Consider the following 19,737-nt stretch of genomic DNA (forward strand, 5'->3'; position numbering starts at 1 on the left):
TAGATGCTAGTTTAAAAAATAATGATAATATCACTAAGAGTGCTTGGGCTAATAATCAATTGGGTTGGCTAACATTGTCTGTGTGACTAAAACAAACAATAGCGAAAAAATAATGCTGATATCACTGAATGCACTTTAGCTAATAATCATGCATCAAAGACGGCTAACATTGCCTATGTGACTAAGAAATGCAGGTTAGCTTTAAAGAAAAAAGAATGCTAATGGTACAATGTGTGCTTGGGCTGGTTAGCTAACATTTAACCAACATCTAACAGTTTTTATATGGATAAAACTCACTGAGGATAACGAGACTAAGACAATGAATAAAGGAAGCTTTAAAATCATGAATGCTAACACCTCAGTGTTTGCTTCTGCTAGGTTTGGATAATAGATAATATGGGTGCTTTAGCTAATAATACCTGCACTTGGCTAATACTGGATAGCCTGTGTAACTGAGAGAAGGAATGAGAGTTAGATTTCGTGCCTAGCTTCAGGATTTTTTAAAATTTGTTATATACAGAATACAACTTGCATGTAAATGGAAACCTGACCTTAGGCTGTGTGACTAAAGCACTGAATGAAGGCTAGCTTTAAAACAAACGACGTTAATACCACAATATGTGTGCTTTGCCTGAGGCAAGGAATGGAAGTTAGCTTAAAGCAATGCTAATATTGCTAAGTGTGGTATGGATAACATGCAAACCTATGTGACTTAGACAGTAAATGCAGATTAGCTTAAAAATTCATGTTAATAATTAACAGTAACAGTGTTTTGGCTACAGGAGGAGGTGGGTAGTTACATTTTGTGAGGCTGTGTGACTAGAATTTTAAGTCAAAGTTAGCATTCGGAGGTGAAATTAAAGCAGTGACGTTAATTTAAAAAAGAAGGGAAATGAGCTAGCGCTAAAAGCTAACTGAAACCTGTTGATGAGACTCTGGACAGATTTTGTGGTGCTGTGGGGTTTAATCTGTGCCATCCATCTACGAACCAGCTGCTCAAGCGATAGAGCCTCGTAGCACATGATTTCTCCGGAGGCACTCAGGTTTACTTTGACGCGATTCTATCTGGCTGAGTGGCAAAGGCGCAAACATGCACGCCTCATTACGGTCTAGTTACGACGTTAATGACAAGGGCTCCCTGGAAGTGTGTGAAGGCATTTCATGAATATGTAACTGTCAGGCGTGGATATATCCATCAGTCCGGAGATGCAGGTAAAGTCAGGGTTAAAAATAAATAAAATAAATAAATAAATAAATAAATAAATAAATAAATAAATAAATAAAGCCCTGGGATTATAACATAATAAAGGTTTCAGGATTGTGGCAAAAATACCCAACAGATGACAGATTAAAGGAAGAAAATGCAGCCAGTCTTAGGGGAAAGTGTTAGTGCAAATCACCAGAAGGTTCAGCTTTATTCTAGTGGATGATCAGAGGTGTTGTCTCTACAGTAACATGCAAGTCGAAGCATTATCTAAGATGGAAGGGTTTCTTTTCACTGGGGTCAGCACCGACATCGCCAACATCTTCCAGATCCGTCACGCGGTGCACCGAGGAGGCTAATGGACCGATAACAGAATCAACGAGGCATAGAGACCTTCAATTAGGAAACATGGTTGAGGGCGAGGGAGAGAGAGAGAGAGAGAGAGAGAGAGGGAGAGAATGAGAGAGATAATGAGAGAGAGAGAGAGAGAGAGAGAGAGAGACAGAGAGAGAGATAGCTTGATGGACAAAAACCAGCATAATGTAGAGTCACGCTTCTGCTATATTGTAGCCTTGGTACACAAATAAATTACACACACACACGCACACACAGAGGAGCAAATCTACCCATCATGGAGGAACAGCCTTACTATTTTATGTGTCTTGACTAATAAACCTTAAACCTAAATACCATCCCACTGTAAACCAAGGTGTGTGTTAATTAAGAAATATACCACAAATCACAAAGACACAAAAGAAGTATTTTCATGTATAGTGTAAGTGTTTATTGTGTAGTACGCCATTCGCGATGCTGCTATTTGCAGACTTTTCCTTGCCAGCTTCTCTTCTTTCCGTGCTGCTTTTCCGTGGTGAAAAAATTACCTCTAAATGGTACAAACCACTGACGCTTGAGACTCCTTTCAAAGTATCTTCCTGTTAAATGTAAACATCACTTGGCTAGTTGGAACTCAGTATGATAACACAACTGTCTCTGACTGCTTGAAAAGTAAGTTGTGTAGTTTTTTGTGTGTTTTTTTAACACCTTTAGTCTGTTCTTTCTCTCGCTCCACCATGTTCTTTCCTAAGCTTGCATCACCTAAACAGATTCTGTTATTGAGCTGCTTTTTAACTGGTGGTGGACAAGCTGAAGATATAAGCCTGGAGGAAGATAGTACATGGTGATGTGTTACATGTGAAGTCACTGCTTTTAAAGTGACTGTGGCATCATTGGGAGTTGTCCTGATACTCCAACCTTGTCTAAATATGTTGTAGGGAATCCTGGGTGCCAGTCTTTTGGGGGGAATATTTGAGTTTTCTTAGCAAGTAAAGTTTTCTTTTTTAAAAGAAGTCTATATTTGTCACAAATACATACACTATATTGCCAAAAGTTTTGGGACGTCTGCCTTTACATGCACATGAACATAATATGGAGTTGATCTGCCCTCTGCAGCTATAACAGCTCCAACTCTTCTGTGAAGGATTTCCACAAGGTTTAGGAGTTTGTTTATTGGAATTTTTGACCAATCCTCTAGAAGCGCATTTGTGAGGTAAGGGACTGATGTTGGACGAGAAGGCCTGGCCACTCAGGTCTCCACTCTAATTCATCCCAAAAGTGTTCCGTCAGGTTGAGGTCAGGACAGTGCAGGCCAGTCAAGTTCCTCCACACCAAACCCGCTCATCCATGTCTTTATGGAGCTTGCTTTGTGCACTGGTGTGCAGTCATGTTGGAACAGGAAGGGGTCATCCCCAAACTGTTCCCACAAAGTTGGGAGCATGAAATTGTCCAAAATGTCTTGGTATGCTGAAACATTAAGAGTTTCTTTCACTGGAACTATGGGGCCGAGCCCAACCCCTGAAAAACGACACCCGAATTCAATGATTTGGAGGGGTGTCCCAAAACTTTTGTCAATATAGTTTCTACACACAGGGTTAAGGGCCTTGTTCAAGAGCCCAGCAGTAGCAGGTTCTGCATCGTGTTATGTAAATACATGAAGGGAATCCTGAGTATCAGTTTCTTTGGGGAATATGTGAGTTTTGATAGCAAGGGAAGATTTACATTTCAGGCATTCAGGCAGACACCCTTATCCGACGCGACTTACATTTTCATCCCATTTTATAAAACTGAGCAATTGAGGGTTAAGGGCCTTGCTCAGGGGCCCAGCAGTGGCAGCTTGGTGAACCCTGGATTCGAACTCACAATGTTCTGATCGGTGATCCAACATCTTAACCACTGAGAGTATACCTAAGAGTATACTTTACAGCACAGTGAAATTCTTCTTCACATATTCCAGCTTGTTAGGAAGCTAGAGGTTAGGGCACAGGGTTAGTTATGATGCAGAAAGGGTTAAGGGCCTTGCTCAAGGGCCCAACAGTGGCAGCTTGGCAATGCTGGGGCTTAAACCTCACTAACTCAGACCATTAGCCAACAATGTACCATTTTGGTCCTTTTTGAAGGTGTCATTTTGGACTTCTCTATTTACTGAAACTTTCATTTGTTTCCTTTTTACCAGGGCTTGGGAATCTTGAGGCAGCCTACATATCGCTATGATTTCCATTCGCTCTGCCACGATCCGATTATAAACCGATTCTCGATGCACCTCCACAGCTGTTAATGTTTAAAGCGGAAAGTAAAATGCTGTACACTGCCTCCAGCATGTGAAAAGCTGAGCAAAAGCGTAGGTTTTCACCGGCGGTGCGCAGGCACAAATGTTTTGCGATGAAACTTGCATTTGACCTGGTAATTCGCTTCACCCTTTCTGAATGATGTGAAAACTTTGCCGCTTGCTCGAGGGCTTCTTTGTTGAGCAGGCACAGCAGAAAACTTCAGATAGAAATGGAAGTGGATTGTAAGTAAGTTTTGTTCATTTTGCAGGCTTCTTGTCCACTTCTTTTTGTCTTTTTAATGGAAACAAATCCAAAATCACTGTCGCTTTCTAGTTAGTTCACCTCGTTTCTAGTTAGTTAATGCTTAGCATGTTTTAGTCTTGTTAGCTTAAAATAATATCACCGAGACTTATGACCAAAAATTTATCACTAAATCATTTAAACAAATAGAGATCTAAGAATACAATTTTTCTTTGCCTTCTATTAAAATTTCGCTGTAGAAATAAAAAGACAGTAAAAGTGATACCATGCTGTTTTTTATGCTAATCCAAAATTTCTTCCCCTGAATTATTTTCCCTTCCTTCAAAATACTGCTTAAGTGATCAAGTTCATTCACAGCCCCAAGTTTATTAGCTTCGCTGTGATGTTAATCCCTAAAAAAAGCCTTTTCTTGCTCGCCACGCTTCTACCGTTAGCATAATGTAGCCTAGCACAGCTTCACAACAGGAAGGGCAGGAAGAGAAGGTGTGAACTGTTAGCAGTGTAAAGCAGATAATGAGGCTTCTAACAGGGGAGTAAAGTGAGAATGTGCTCTGTCATCTACAGCTGGTGAGAAAGAGATACTCATAACAGCGCTAGCTTTGTTTCCTGGATCAGCGGGTGTGCGGGGTGTCAGTGCTGCGTCCTCAGTCCAAACAAACAGTGCACAGGTGTTTGGTTTGCCAGTAAAACACTGCGACAGTAACGCTTCGCTAACAATTACATTTTTTACCTCAAAGACTCATCAGCTTGATCTTCACAATAGGCGCATGTCTGTAACACGACACTGGGGCACATCAAAACTTATTTCGTAAAAACTGTTTTCGCAAAACATGTGGTATTCATGAAAATCGTGATTTTTTTTGGATTCATCCTATAAGAGCTCTTACACTGAAGTAAAATTACGCACTACGGCTTTAAATCGTATAAATGGCCTATAGCATGTTTATACAAATTACACAGTCATGTCTAAATAACTAATTTCAATGACCTTATGGCTTCATTTAATCCGAAATACAACTAAATATAAATCTGTTTACTGGCTTGGTCATTTATTAGTGATGATTCATTTATTAACAAACACACACGGGTAAGAATAAAGTCAGCGTTCCAGCAAGTTTTCATTTAGTTTGGTCTACAAATACTCATTTTCTCATTCATTTTTTCTGCCTAAAAAGTTTATTTTACACAATGGCAAAACAATGGAGAAACAACAGTTTCTCCCAATATGCCCCTATGGAACGAGTGTACAAATGTAGAATAAGGATTACATTGTATATTGATGCTTCGGCATTTAATAATAAACTTGAACCTTGATGTATCGTTAAAACCAGCTACAGTACTGGTGTATTTATTATTTATTGTTGTCATATAGTGGCTTAGTGGTTAAGCCACTTATGCCTCGCACCTCCAGGGTTGGGGGTTTGATTCCCACCTCCTGTGTGCATGGAGGTTGCTGTACCTTTCTTTGTACCTCAGAGGTTTCCTCCTGGTTTATTCTAAGTCTAAAACTATGTGTTGTAGGCTGGCATCTCTAAATTCTGTGTCAGGGTATAGGATGTACCCTGAGACCCCTGGGATAGACTCCAGGTTTCCCACAAGCCTTAGTAGGATAACCATCACCATCAACGGGACCACAGTGGAGAGAGTGGACAGTTTCTGTTACCTAGGTGTTTACATCACACAGGACCTGACATGGTCCTGTCACGTTAACACCCTGGTGAAGAAGGCCCGGCAGCGTCTTTATCATCTCAGACGCCTGAAGGACTTTAAACTGCCCTCAAACGTGCTAAAGACATTCTACACCTGCACCATTGAGAGCATCCTGATGGGAAGTATCACTGCCTGGTTTGGGAACAGCACCAAACAGGACAGGCAAGCTCTCCAGAGGGTGGTGCGATCAGCCGAGCGCGCCATCCGCACCGAGCTTCCTGACCTGGACACCATATACAGCAAGCGGTGCTGGACCAAAGCCAGCAAGATTATGAAGGACATCAGCCATCCCAACAATGGACTCTTCTCTCTGTTGAGGTCAGGGAAACGTTTCCGTTCCTTGAAGGCGAACACAGAGAGAATGAGGAGGAGCTTCTTCCCGCAGGCCATTCGGGCCCTCAACCAGTACACCTAGGATCTGGACTCTCTATTCTTACCCCCACACAACATAACATTCTACCTCAGCTGATTGTTGCACATGCTATATTGCACTACTCTGTACACACAATAACACTCACTGTACATCTTCTCTGTACATCTTTGTGTGTGCACTGCACTGTCACTTTGCTCCCTGTAAAACTGGACATTATATTTTGTCACTTTGCACTGTCACTTTGCTCCCTGTAAAACTGGACATTATATTTTGTCACTTTGCACTGTCACTTTGCTCCCTGTAAAACTGGACATTATATTTTGTCACTTTGCACTGTCACTTTGCTCCCTGTAAAACTGGACATTATATTTTGTCACTTTGCACTGTCACTTTGCTCCCTGTAAAACTGGACATTATATTTTGTCACTTTGCACTGTCACTTTGCTCCCTGTAAAACTGGACATTATATTTTGTCACTTTGCACTGTCACTTTGCTCCCTGTAAAACTGGACATTATATTTTGTCACTTTGCACTGTCACTTTGCTCCCTGTAAAACTGGACATTATATTTTGTCACTTTGCACTGTCACTTTGCTCCCTGTAAAACTGGACATTATATTTTGTCACTTTGCACTGTCACTTTGCTCCCTGTAAAACTGGACATTATATTTTGTCACTTTGCTCCCTGTAAAACTGGACATTATATTTTGTCACTTTGCACTGTCACTTTGCTCCCTGTAAAACTGGACATTATATTTTGTCACTTTGCTCCCTGTAAAACTGGACATTATATTTTGTCACTTTGCTCCCTGTAAAACTGGACATTATATTTTGTCACTTTGCTCCCTGTAAAACTGGACATTATATTTTGTCACTTTGCTCCCTGTAAAACTGGACATTATATTTTGTCACTTTGCACTGTCACTTTGCTCCCTGTAAAACTGGACATTATATTTTGTCACTTTGCACTGTCACTTTGCTCCCTGTAAAACTGGACATTATATTTTGTCACTTTGCTCCCTGTAAAACTGGACATTATATTTTGTCACTTTGCTCCCTGTAAAACTGGACATTATATTTTGTCACTTTGCTCCCTGTAAAACTGGACATTATATTTTGTCACTTTGCTCCCTGTAAAACTGGACATTATATTTTGTCACTTTGCTCCCTGTAAAACTGGACATTATATTTTGTCACTTTGCTCCCTGTAAAACTGGACATTATATTTTGTCACTTTGCTCCCTGTAAAACTGGACATTATATTTTGTCACTTTGCACTGTCACTTTGCTCCCTGTAAAACTGGACATTATATTTTGTCACTTTGCACTGTCACTTTGCTCCCTGTAAAACTGGACATTATATTTTGTCACTTTGCTCCCTGTAAAACTGGACATTATATTTTGTCACTTTGCTCCCTGTAAAACTGGACATTATATTTTGTCACTTTGCTCCCTGTAAAACTGGACATTATATTTTGTCACTTTGCTCCCTGTAAAACTGGACATTATATTTTGTCACTTTGCTCCCTGTAAAACTGGACATTATATTTTGTCACTTTGCTCCCTGTAAAACTGGACATTATATTTTGTCACTTTGCACTGTCACTTTGCTCCCTGTAAAACTGGACATTATATTTTGTCACTTTGCACTGTCACTTTGCTCCCTGTAAAACTGGACATTATATTTTGTCACTTTGCACTGTCACTTTGCTCCCTGTAAAACTGGACATTATATTTTGTCACTTTGCTCCCTGTAAAATTGGACATTATATTTTGTCACTTTGCACTGTCACTTTGCTCCCTGTAAAACTGGACATTATATTTTGTCACTTTGCTCCCTGTAAAACTGGACATTATATTTTGTCACTTTGCACTGTCACTTTGCTCCCTGTAAAACTGGACATTATATTTTGTCACTTTGCTCCCTGTAAAACTGGACATTATATTTTGTCACTTTGCTCCCTGTAAAACTGGACATTATATTTTGTCACTTTGCTCCCTGTAAAACTGGACATTATATTTTGTCACTTTGCTCCCTGTAAAACTGGACATTATATTTTGTCACTTTGCACTGTCACTTTGCTCCCTGTAAAACTGGACATTATATTTTGTCACTTTGCTCCCTGTAAAACTGGACATTATATTTTGTCACTTTGCTCCCTGTAAAACTGGACATTATATTTTGTCACTTTGCTCCCTGTAAAACTGGACATTATATTTTGTCACTTTGCACTGTCACTTTGCTCCCTGTAAAACTGGACATTATATTTTGTCACTTTGCTCCCTGTAAAACTGGACATTATATTTTGTCACTTTGCACTGTCACTTTGCTCCCTGTAAAACTGGACATTATATTTTGTCACTTTGCTCCCTGTAAAACTGGACATTATATTTTGTCACTTTGCTCCCTGTAAAACTGGACATTATATTTTGTCACTTTGCTCCCTGTAAAACTGGACATTATATTTTGTCACTTTGCTCCCTGTAAAACTGGACATTATATTTTGTCACTTTGCACTGTCACTTTGCTCCCTGTAAAACTGGACATTATATTTTGTCACTTTGCACTGTCACTTTGCTCCCTGTAAAACTGGACATTATATTTTGTCACTTTGCTCCCTGTAAAACTGGACATTATATTTTGTCACTTTGCTCCCTGTAAAACTGGACATTATATTTTGTCACTTTGCTCCCTGTAAAACTGGACATTATATTTTGTCACTTTGCTCCCTGTAAAACTGGACATTATATTTTGTCACTTTGCTCCCTGTAAAACTGGACATTATATTTTGTCACTTTGCTCCCTGTAAAACTGGACATTATATTTTGTCACTTTGCTCCCTGTAAAACTGGACATTATATTTTGTCACTTTGCACTGTCACTTTGCTCCCTGTAAAACTGGACATTATATTTTGTCACTTTGCACTGTCACTTTGCTCCCTGTAAAACTGGACATTATATTTTGTCACTTTGCTCCCTGTAAAACTGGACATTATATTTTGTCACTTTGCTCCCTGTAAAACTGGACATTATATTTTGTCACTTTGCTCCCTGTAAAACTGGACATTATATTTTGTCACTTTGCTCCCTGTAAAACTGGACATTATATTTTGTCACTTTGCTCCCTGTAAAACTGGACATTATATTTTGTCACTTTGCACTGTCACTTTGCTCCCTGTAAAACTGGACATTATATTTTGTCACTTTGCACTGTCACTTTGCTCCCTGTAAAACTGGACATTATATTTTGTCACTTTGCACTGTCACTTTGCTCCCTGTAAAACTGGACATTATATTTTGTCACTTTGCACTGTCACTTTGCTCCCTGTAAAACTGGACATTATATTTTGTCACTTTGCTCCCTGTAAAACTGGACATTATATTTTGTCACTTTGCACTGTCACTTTGCTCCCTGTAAAACTGGACATTATATTTTGTCACTTTGCTCCCTGTAAAACTGGACATTATATTTTGTCACTTTGCACTGTCACTTTGCTCCCTGTAAAACTGGACATTATATTTTGTCACTTTGCTCCCTGTAAAACTGGACATTATATTTTGTCACTTTGCACTGTCACTTTGCTCCCTGTAAAACTGGACATTATATTTTGTCACTTTGCACTGTCACTTTGCTCCCTGTAAAACTGGACATTATATTTTGTCACTTTGCACTGTCACTTTGCTCCCTGTAAAACTGGACATTATATTTTGTCACTTTGCTCCCTGTAAAACTGGACATTATATTTTGTCACTTTGCACTGTCACTTTGCTCCCTGTAAAACTGGACATTATATTTTGTCACTTTGCTCCCTGTAAAACTGGACATTATATTTTGTCACTTTGCACTGTCACTTTGCTCCCTGTAAAACTGGACATTATATTTTGTCACTTTGCTCCCTGTAAAACTGGACATTATATTTTGTCACTTTGCTCCCTGTAAAACTGGACATTATATTTTGTCACTTTGCTCCCTGTAAAACTGGACATTATATTTTGTCACTTTGCTCCCTGTAAAACTGGACATTATATTTTGTCACTTTGCTCCCTGTAAAACTGGACATTATATTTTGTCACTTTGCTCCCTGTAAAACTGGACATTATATTTTGTCACTTTGCTCCCTGTAAAATTGGACATTATATTTTGCCTCATATACACTTCTACAATATATTTAGATATTTATCTTACATATGCACACTGTACATACTACACTCTTTTGCATCACCATTTCAATGTTGACTTTAGCAGACCTTGTATCTACATATATTCATATCCATACACTGTATCTTCTGTACATATAGAGTCTACACATATATTTATTTTATATTGTTTTATTTTTCACATATACTATACATATACTATATTGTACTATATATATATATATATATATATATATATATATATATATATATATATATATATATATATTTTTTTTTTTTTTGTGTGTGTGTTTGTTTTTATACTTTTATATTTTTACACTTTTATATCTGTTACACTTTTTCTTTCTATTCTTTCCTCTTTTATGTAAGACAGTCGTAAAAATCATTTCACTACATGTCGTACTATGTATGATTTCGTATGTGACAAATAAAATTTGAATTTGAAAATTTGAATTTGAATTTGAAAATTTGAATTTGAATTTGAATTTGATAAGCAGTACATAGAAAGGATACATATCTGCTGGGAAGTAATAAAAATTTATCACAAAAAAAGGTGGAAAGAGGGTTTAAGGTCCAAAAAAATATTCCAGAAACAACTTTATTACTTTACTTTATTATACTGTCATGATGAAAATTCTGCCTCTTCATAAAGTCTCGGTTACAATACACAGCCTTCACGCCAAGAACTGTCATGACTCATAGTCCAGTCTGTAATCTTTTTGAGCAAATGGTTGGCACAGAAAATCAGGAATGTCTCACCTCCTGGTCAAGTTTCAGGCTATGTGGAGCGGAGTTGAGGGTTTGAAACGGAACTTGTGTGCAGCATTATCTGTTAAGACATGACAGAAAGAATACGCAACCACAGTAGAACCTCGGCATACATATACTCTCCCTTCGCCTTAAGAATTGAAATTTTGCAAGACATTTGAATCGGCATACGAAGAATTTTTCCGAACCGAACCAAATACTGGCAAAGTTGCGCGTACATCTGGGAGCCGTTCAAGCCAAGCGAAGCCAACCGAAGCGAGTTTACGAAAAAAAATTTCAGTCAGCGAAAGCTGTTTGGAAAGAGTCAACCCAGGATAACAACATTGCCTTCGCCATGCATTCAAAAGCTAGGTGATTTTTTGCTTGTTTTTTTGTTGACAGATTGGTGGCGTGGGTGGTCTGTTCTATTTTTAGCGGCACAACTTCCTGTAAGGACCCTTGACATGGAATGCTTAGCATGGGTCAGTTCTTTGTAAGCAGCCATACAGTTTACATACGCTTTGTACTGGTAATATTGGTCATATTTTTGGGTGGCTGGAATGGATTATCTGCATTTGCATTATTTCGTATGGGAAAATTCATATCGCAAAAAAAATTTCACCTTAAGAACGAATTAAATTCGTATGCTGGGGTTCGACTGTACACGTAAATGCAAAATATAGGTTGTGCTGGATCAAGTGCTATTCTGTGGTTGATTATAGTGTTGTAATGGTACATGATGATTGATACTAGACTTCTTTTAGATCTTCTCATTCATAAGTCATTGTGTTAGTCATTGCATTTTGGGGCTTTAATGCATGTGCTCGAGTTTAACCCTTTTTACCAGGACACTTGCGTTCTGTTCTGCTGGCGGAATGAAATCGACTTTTCAATCAATATAAACAAATGAATTATTTTATCATGGCAAAGTCTGATATAAAATGAGTCAGAACTCTGTTGGCTTTCAGTGTCAGACGTGTGTGTTTTCCCTCTGTTGGATAACCTTAAACAGAATTTTTGTGGTTGGAGATAACCATTTTAGCCGCTTTGAACAAGTACTTGGAGTATCTCAGAGAGCAGAAATGGGCTTGATATCACCATTTACTTTGAAGATAGAAACATTTGTCTGAACATTTCTCTAAATATATTGCTCCTAGCAGGCTAGATAAAAACAGAAATACTTAAGAAAAACTACAAATTCTTAAAACTCTGAGTGTCTACTTTCATATGAGCTTCATCTTAACCATCATTGTGGAATGGGACATGACAAAGACATTCAATGCTTCACCTAGACACAACAAAAACAGGAGCAAATTCCATTTTTTGGCCTCTGGGGGAAGAGAGTTAAAGTCAGTAGTCTATATACAGGTACGCTACTGAAAAGATACCTTTACTCAATGCGATCTCCGAGGTCTGAGTTATGTATATCTGAATATATCTAACTTTCCCCATGAACTTTGGACTAAGGTTGATGACTGAGTGCAAATATCATCGATTTAAATAGCACACTTGTGATTTAAAGCCAAGGTTTAATGTAAATGCACTACAGAGGATGTATTTTTCTAGTTCAGGTCTTACATAATGCCCTCTGTAGGCAAATCTCTAGCATTTAGAATGATCTTGCTATTATACAGCTTAGGTCCTTTTATGACTGGGAATAACAGCGGTGTCGTTAAACACAGACTCTTCAACTGAACATTGCTGAACTGCCTCTCAGGAACCGACTCAGTTAGAGCACATGACCAGCATCCCGATGGTTCAGCAGGATGTTACTTAAAGGCAAACATTTTTATTGACAGATGGTTAAGAGCAATGTTTGGCCGTGATATGATGTGTGACATGTGCTATATATTAAGTAAACAAGCTAGTAAGAGTAAACAACAGCAAATCATCCCACAGCAATAATAACCTGATGAACAGCCATACACACACCACACCTCTCTCTAGTCTTATAATAAATGATGGTAATCAGCCTTTATTACAAAATGATTACAAACTCAGGGATAATCAGAGGGCTCATATCATCAACCCTGAGAGGACGATGCTGTTATTTTGTATAGTAGGATATTGTGTATTTAGTATATTGTGTGTTTATTAGAATTTAAAAGCACTTGACTGATCGCAGTACACAGTGTTGATGCTTTCTACACTTCCATCCTCAGCTCAATCATTTGGTTTCTATGGTAACGACTTACCAGAGTTTTCGGTAAGTTTTACAGTTTTCAGTGAGATGTTTATTTAACAGTTTTGGAAGGAGTCTCTTTGTCATGTTCATCAAACCATTCCCGAACATGTGACAGAGGACACTGGCATTAGGGAATACCATGGCAATGTTGTTTAGGTAGGTGTTAAAGAAAGATCCATATGAATGCCATGTGGAACATTGCCCAGAGCACTGCACTGCCTCTACTGGCTTGCCTTTTTTCCCCCATATTGCATCCTCTTCCACACACACACACATCCATGAACAAGATTCCTCACATCAGGTCACCTTCATCACCTCCATTGCCCCATGGTCCAGTTCTAATGCTCACGTGTCCATTATTAGGTGCTTTCGGTTGTGGACGGGTTTCAGCATGGGCACTCTGAGCAATCTGTAGCTACGCTGCCTCATACACAACACACTGTGTGTTCTGACACCTTTCTATCACAAGTAGCATTAACTTTTTCAGCAATTTGTGCAACAGTAGGCGATCTGTACGGTCAGACCAGAGAAAATCTGTGAAATCAGTGAAGCCTGGATATCCACAACTCTGGTCCACTGGTTGTCCTTCCACGGACCACTTTTGGTAGGTATTATCCCCTGCAATAATGGTTACACCCTACAAGACCTGCTGTTTTGAGCCATTTTAGCCCTCGTCAAAATCACTGACTTATTCTTGCCTGTTTTTCCTTGTTGCATAATATATCCCAACCTTGGAGTGCCATTGGAGTAACGAGCTAATCAATTTTATTCACATCACTTGCCAGTGACTTTAATGTTATGGCCATTCTGTGTATAAAAAGAAACAAATTATGTGTAAAATTAGCTTTCATATAAAATTAGTCTACAACAATTTAACTGTTTAAAGTATAACTCTGCAGCTACAAATTTTCTCGTAATCTGATTAGCGCTCGCTGAGTGTATAATTGCTTTGTAAATCATGTGACACAGACGCTGATTACTGGAACCTTAATATCAGATGTAATAATTCAACATATTGTGCTATCAGACTCCTGTCATACTGTACTATATTTCTTTTTATTTTATTATTATTGTAAACATGCTGTGACTGATAACTCTCTGATCTGGGAATTCTAACTAGTCAAAATTCCCACAGTTAGCATCAATAAAACGTTATAAAACGTTATAAAACGTTAACGCTAAAACATTCACATACAGTCTCGCTCATATTGCTTCACGCTCTCACGTTCCCCAGAAATACATAATGCTAACACTGCTAACTGCTCCGTGATGAAGCAAACAAGGTTTCCACCTTGCAAACGGAGCTTGATTTTTAAGAGACATTATCGATTGGCTATCTTTAACATCGCCGATGAAATTCGATCCCGGCTCTGAAACCCAGAGCAGCTCATTACATCAACTACAGAGAGCAAGACGTTTTCCTTTTGTTAGATCAATCTCTCGTGAAAATCTTTCGAGGTGGCTGTTTATCGAGTCTTTCTTTCTTTCTTTCTTGCTGATTTTGTTCAAGTATATACAAGGCATGATGTTTATTAACTGTTTTATTCAATATTTCTTGTTATTTTTTTTTTAATTCTACATTTCTACAGTCATACATTACAATGACGTTTACAATGAAGTAAAATCTTCTGCACTGAAAAAGATAAGCAGATTTTCGTATTTTTCCAAGCAAGAGAATTTTTTACAACGTTATCTGAAGATACACTAATAACTAACTAAAATTTCACAACATTAACTAACATCCAGCTAATTTTTCACGTACAGTGGAACCTCGGCAAACGAATTTAATTCATTCTGGAGGCGAATTCTTAAGGTAAAAATTTGTACAGTAATACCTCGCAGATCACGATTGGCGACTTCACTGATCCGTGAAATTTTCATTGGAACCTAACTAATTTGCATCTGCAAATTTTTCGCAGACCCGCGAAATCCTCGCGAAATCCTGCAAAAATGTGTACAGCTAATTTTGTGGCCATTTATACATTTTCATGCTTTTTAATGCGAAATTATTAAGAAAAATTTAGTTTATTAATTTAGTAACATAAATATAAAGTAAAATCAACAAAATATCAATATAAATAAAATATAAATGTTATTTTAATAATATCGAACGTCACCGATATCACGTACGTACAGTACAGCCATTACCACATGCTATTGGCTGGAAGGGTTGGAAGGATTGGCTGGTAGTTACGATGCTTTGTATACGTGATGTCGCGGTTCATCTCCCCACACCTTGTACTCGGTTCAACACGCATGTATATTCGAATATACATATCGGTTTGAATAAGTGATCTCAGTGATTTTTTCCTTGGTTTTTATACAGGCGATACTGTACTCTATTTTTACGTCAAACATTTATTTATTATCATTTATTATCATTTATCATTATTTTTTAAGGGTAATGTATTAAGCTAAAAGTGTTTTGGAAGCATGACTGGGGTCATACTTAGGGTTTAAACCCTAAAAATAAGCATTTACACTACAGTATTAGCATTTTTAGAGAGTCCACCGCACATCCGCGAAACCTCATCATTGGCGATGGGTCCTGGAGTGTAACCTCGCGGATGTGTGAGGTATTACTGTATTGCAAAACGAATTTTCCCTTAAGAAATAATGTAAATGCAGATAATCCGTTCCAGCCACCCTAAAATATGACCAATATTACCGAAACGAAGCTTATGGAAACTGTATGGCTGATTACACAGAACTGACCCAAGCCAAGCATTCCATGTCAAGACTCCTCACAGGAAGTCGTGCCACCAAGCTTGGGCTAAAAATAGAACAGATCACCCACGCCACCAATCTGTCAACAAAAAAACGCCCGAAATAATTACCTAGCTTTTGAACACAATGAAGGCAATGGTGGGTTGACTCTTTGAAACAGCTTTCACTGACTGAACTCGGTTGGCTTCGCTTGGCATTCCACTGACGCAAACAAGTTTTGAACAGCTCCTGGATGTACGCGCAACATAGCCAGCGTTTGGTTCGTTCATATGCCGAAACTGCTTCGTATGCCGGATAAGGGAGGGAATTCGTATGCCAAAGTTCCGCTGTATAAATTTTAATATGGTATACACGGATTACTATTTTCACAAATCCAAACCAATTTCATGCAAAATTGTATTTTTATAAGAAGTATAAAAGAATTAGACGGATTTTTCTTCTTTGAATGAATGACTGTTATGTGAGCACAACCTGCACAGTCATGCAGTGAGAATTTGACCAGCAATGCTTAATAAATAAATGCATATTCCTGTTTTTTTTTTTGTTTGTTTTTGTGCTAAGTAGGCAGGTGCTGTAACCTGCTCACACAACACAATCAATATTGCAAATCATCTTCACCTATGTGGGAGGAGGTTGCCTAGGTAGGCAGTTGTGTATTTGCTTCACAGAGAAATTGAAACGGCTGCCTAAAACCCAGGTAGATTAGCTTGTTTTGTGGTCATCATTCTACAGTTAATGTATATTACAGACAACATTATGACACATACGACACAAGGATTTGAGCGAGTTTGACCAGGGCCAGATTGTGATGGCTAGACGACTGGATCAGAGTCTGCAGTGGTCAGTATCTATCAAACGTGATCAGGGTAAACAGGGTCATGTGTGGCCAAGGCTCATTGATGCACGTGGGGAGTGAAGGCTGGTCCGTGTGATCCGATCCAACAGACGAGCTACTGTTGCTCAAATTACTGAAGAAGTTAATGCTGGTTCTGATAGAAAGGTGTCAGAATACACAGTGCATGACGGGTCCGGGCTGTTTCTGCAGCAAAAGGGCGACCAACACAATATTAGGCAGAGTTGACACAGAGCCTGGTGTGTTAGACAAACCACATAAACAGATTTTGTGTTGATATTCTTGAACATTGCGCAAAATTGTTAATTTCATTTTTTAAAAAATCTGTTCCGTTAAGTTTTACGACATACAACAACAAATGGTCTTTAGAGTCATGCAACAGAAAAACATTCGCCCTGATCTTGGCTTGGGGTCATGAAAACGAATCCAGATGATGCCACAGATGTCCGTGGATGAGAGCCAAGAACAGCATACTTTTTCTTTCCTGTCAACCACAGCAACACTAGCCAATCATCGGTGTCTACAGTATGAGCTCATGTATGCGGAAGAGGGCAGAGTGTTATGCAGATTTCATTAAGACAGAATAGTCTGCTTTTTTTTTTTTAGCTTTTTTTTCTAGCTGCTATAATGTAGGCGATAACAGGAAATAGTTTGTTTTGTGTAACTATGTACCAATAAATAAAAATAATTGAATAAGCCATTGTTAGTACTATCAAACTGCTGCAGTTTAAGAGAAATAAAATACTCTGGGATGTGTTGTTTATTTATATTATTTAAATTTATTATTATTTATTATTATATTTATTACAAATGTATTATAGATATGTTTTTTGTGTGTGTTTATTTGTATTATTTAAATTTATTATTATTATTATTTATCAATTATTATATATATTTAATATATTGTGAATTCCGAGCCACAAAAGTTAATGGACATGTGTTTATTTGTGTCAGCTTTGATGATGGTTAAATAATTTTACAAGCTCAAGCTGCTGTAACAACAATTCTACTGGGCAGTGCTTTACCAGAATAGGGAAATGTCTTAGTAATGTCTGTGCATTTCCAGAGAAACAGTGAGCTCACTGAGGGCTAATAGAGAATGATTAATGACTGGGTCCAACTCTAATTCAAACCCAAGGGGTTATAAATAGGAGTTTCAGACAGCACGGTGCTGTGGGTGACAAATGCTAATAAAATGAAGAGAAAGTTTGGACACCGAGCATCCACATGTGTGTGTGTGTGTGTGTGGCAGCAGATTAAGGGTTAAACTGTAGAGTTGCTAAATATAAAACATCAGGTATGTAGTTTCTCAGGTTACACCTGACAGGGGTAAGGATACTGAGCGCTACTGAGCACTGGGGAACACCACATACACACATAGTCTGGGTTGAGTTTCCTATTAAGAGGAAGGCGGGGTGGAAGATGCTATATCAAGCATTACATCATATTAGAGAGAGAGAGAGAGAGAGAGAGAGAAAGAAAGATAAACAGAGAAAGAGAGAGAGAGAGAGAGAGAGAGAGAGACAGAGAAAGAGACCGAGAGAACAACCTCCAACCCTGTGGTCACTTACACTGTTTTCACTGTTACATTAACGTCTTGTAAAATATTTATAGCCTGTTAGTCACTGACTTATCATTTGTTGTATTCAGCTTTACTGCTGCAGCGACTGATTCAGCTACTAATTATTTAAACAACCATCTAACCAACTGACCAAACAAAAATTCATAAGGGTCTCACACACACACACAAACACACACACACATACGGTCTGTCATGTAATGCTAAGAGTAACACCAACCCAAAAATATACTCAGTGTTCTGTTACACTGAGATGTGGTGATGTGATAAAACATTGCTTTGTTATGGTGTTTCAGTCAGTGTGCACACACACACACACACACACACACACATACACACACTGTGTGTCACTGGGTATATCTCCATCTTTCCATGGAATCACCACCTTCAATTTGAGCACTAGTCAGTCTTTGCCCCTGTGTCCTGTATTTCAAGCACTGTATTATTTAGTACACAACATATAGACAGAGCAGTTACACACACACACACACACACACACACACTGTGTGATCCAATCTCTTCATAATGAACTAACTGGCATAACATAAATCAGTGGCATATATGAGTAAAGGTCAAGTTTCCTCACCCACCGTTATCAATGACACGTTAATACAAGCCATGACAAGATGTTCAGAGCAGGAGTACGGAATGAGAAATGTGACACTACAATCTGAATTTATAATTAAAAATCGGTTTATTAGGCCTTCGAATGGCTTCAGATAATGGGAACATGGTTTCAATTTAGATGGATTTAGATTCGCAAACTATCGAAAAAAACTATTTTATTATCTGAGAGCAAGGAGGCTCCATGCTAGTAAACACTGGGTCTGTAGCTCCTCCTACATCATTTGTGACCTTTCGGCGTGATTACGTAGTACATATCGTCGCGGACACGCATCCCAGAGCTAGCGATAGACGAGCTTTTGTGGTTAAAAAGTATAAAATTTTCTCGGCTGGGATAATTTAGAGCTCTTCAAAGCTGCATTTAAAATGCATTGTGGAAGTTTGGAACTTGCGGGGCACCATAGAAGTCCATTATATGGAGAAAAATCCTGAAATGTTTTCCTCACGAAACATAATTTCTTTACGACTGAAGAAAGAAGTGTTCTGGAAGTGAACTTCTCCTTTAATTCAACTTGTAAATCCTCATTTACAAAAACAAACAAAGTAAGAAAAATCCAGATCAGTACATGTTAAACCTGTGGCCAAACCTAGAAAGCAGAACATAAAATATACACGTCGTATGATTCACAACTTCAGAATTCTATACAATATCCCACAAAAAATGTAAAATTGGGATGGGTGTGGCCTAATATTCTAACGAATTATTATTTGC

The 19,737-nt window shown here is 38.3% G+C and overlaps 1 protein-coding gene across 1 annotated transcript in view; it reads right to left on the bottom strand.

Annotated features, from left to right (window-relative positions):
- prkcaa (protein kinase C, alpha, a) overlaps window positions 1-19,737 on the bottom strand; it is a 187,493-nt gene that overhangs the window by 106,007 nt on the left and 61,749 nt on the right. The gene's annotated exons all lie outside the window — the stretch shown is intronic.

Source organism: Hemibagrus wyckioides, linkage group LG11 (genome assembly GCF_019097595.1).
Source record: "Hemibagrus wyckioides isolate EC202008001 linkage group LG11, SWU_Hwy_1.0, whole genome shotgun sequence".
NCBI classification, from domain to species: Eukaryota; Metazoa; Chordata; class Actinopteri; order Siluriformes; family Bagridae; genus Hemibagrus; species Hemibagrus wyckioides.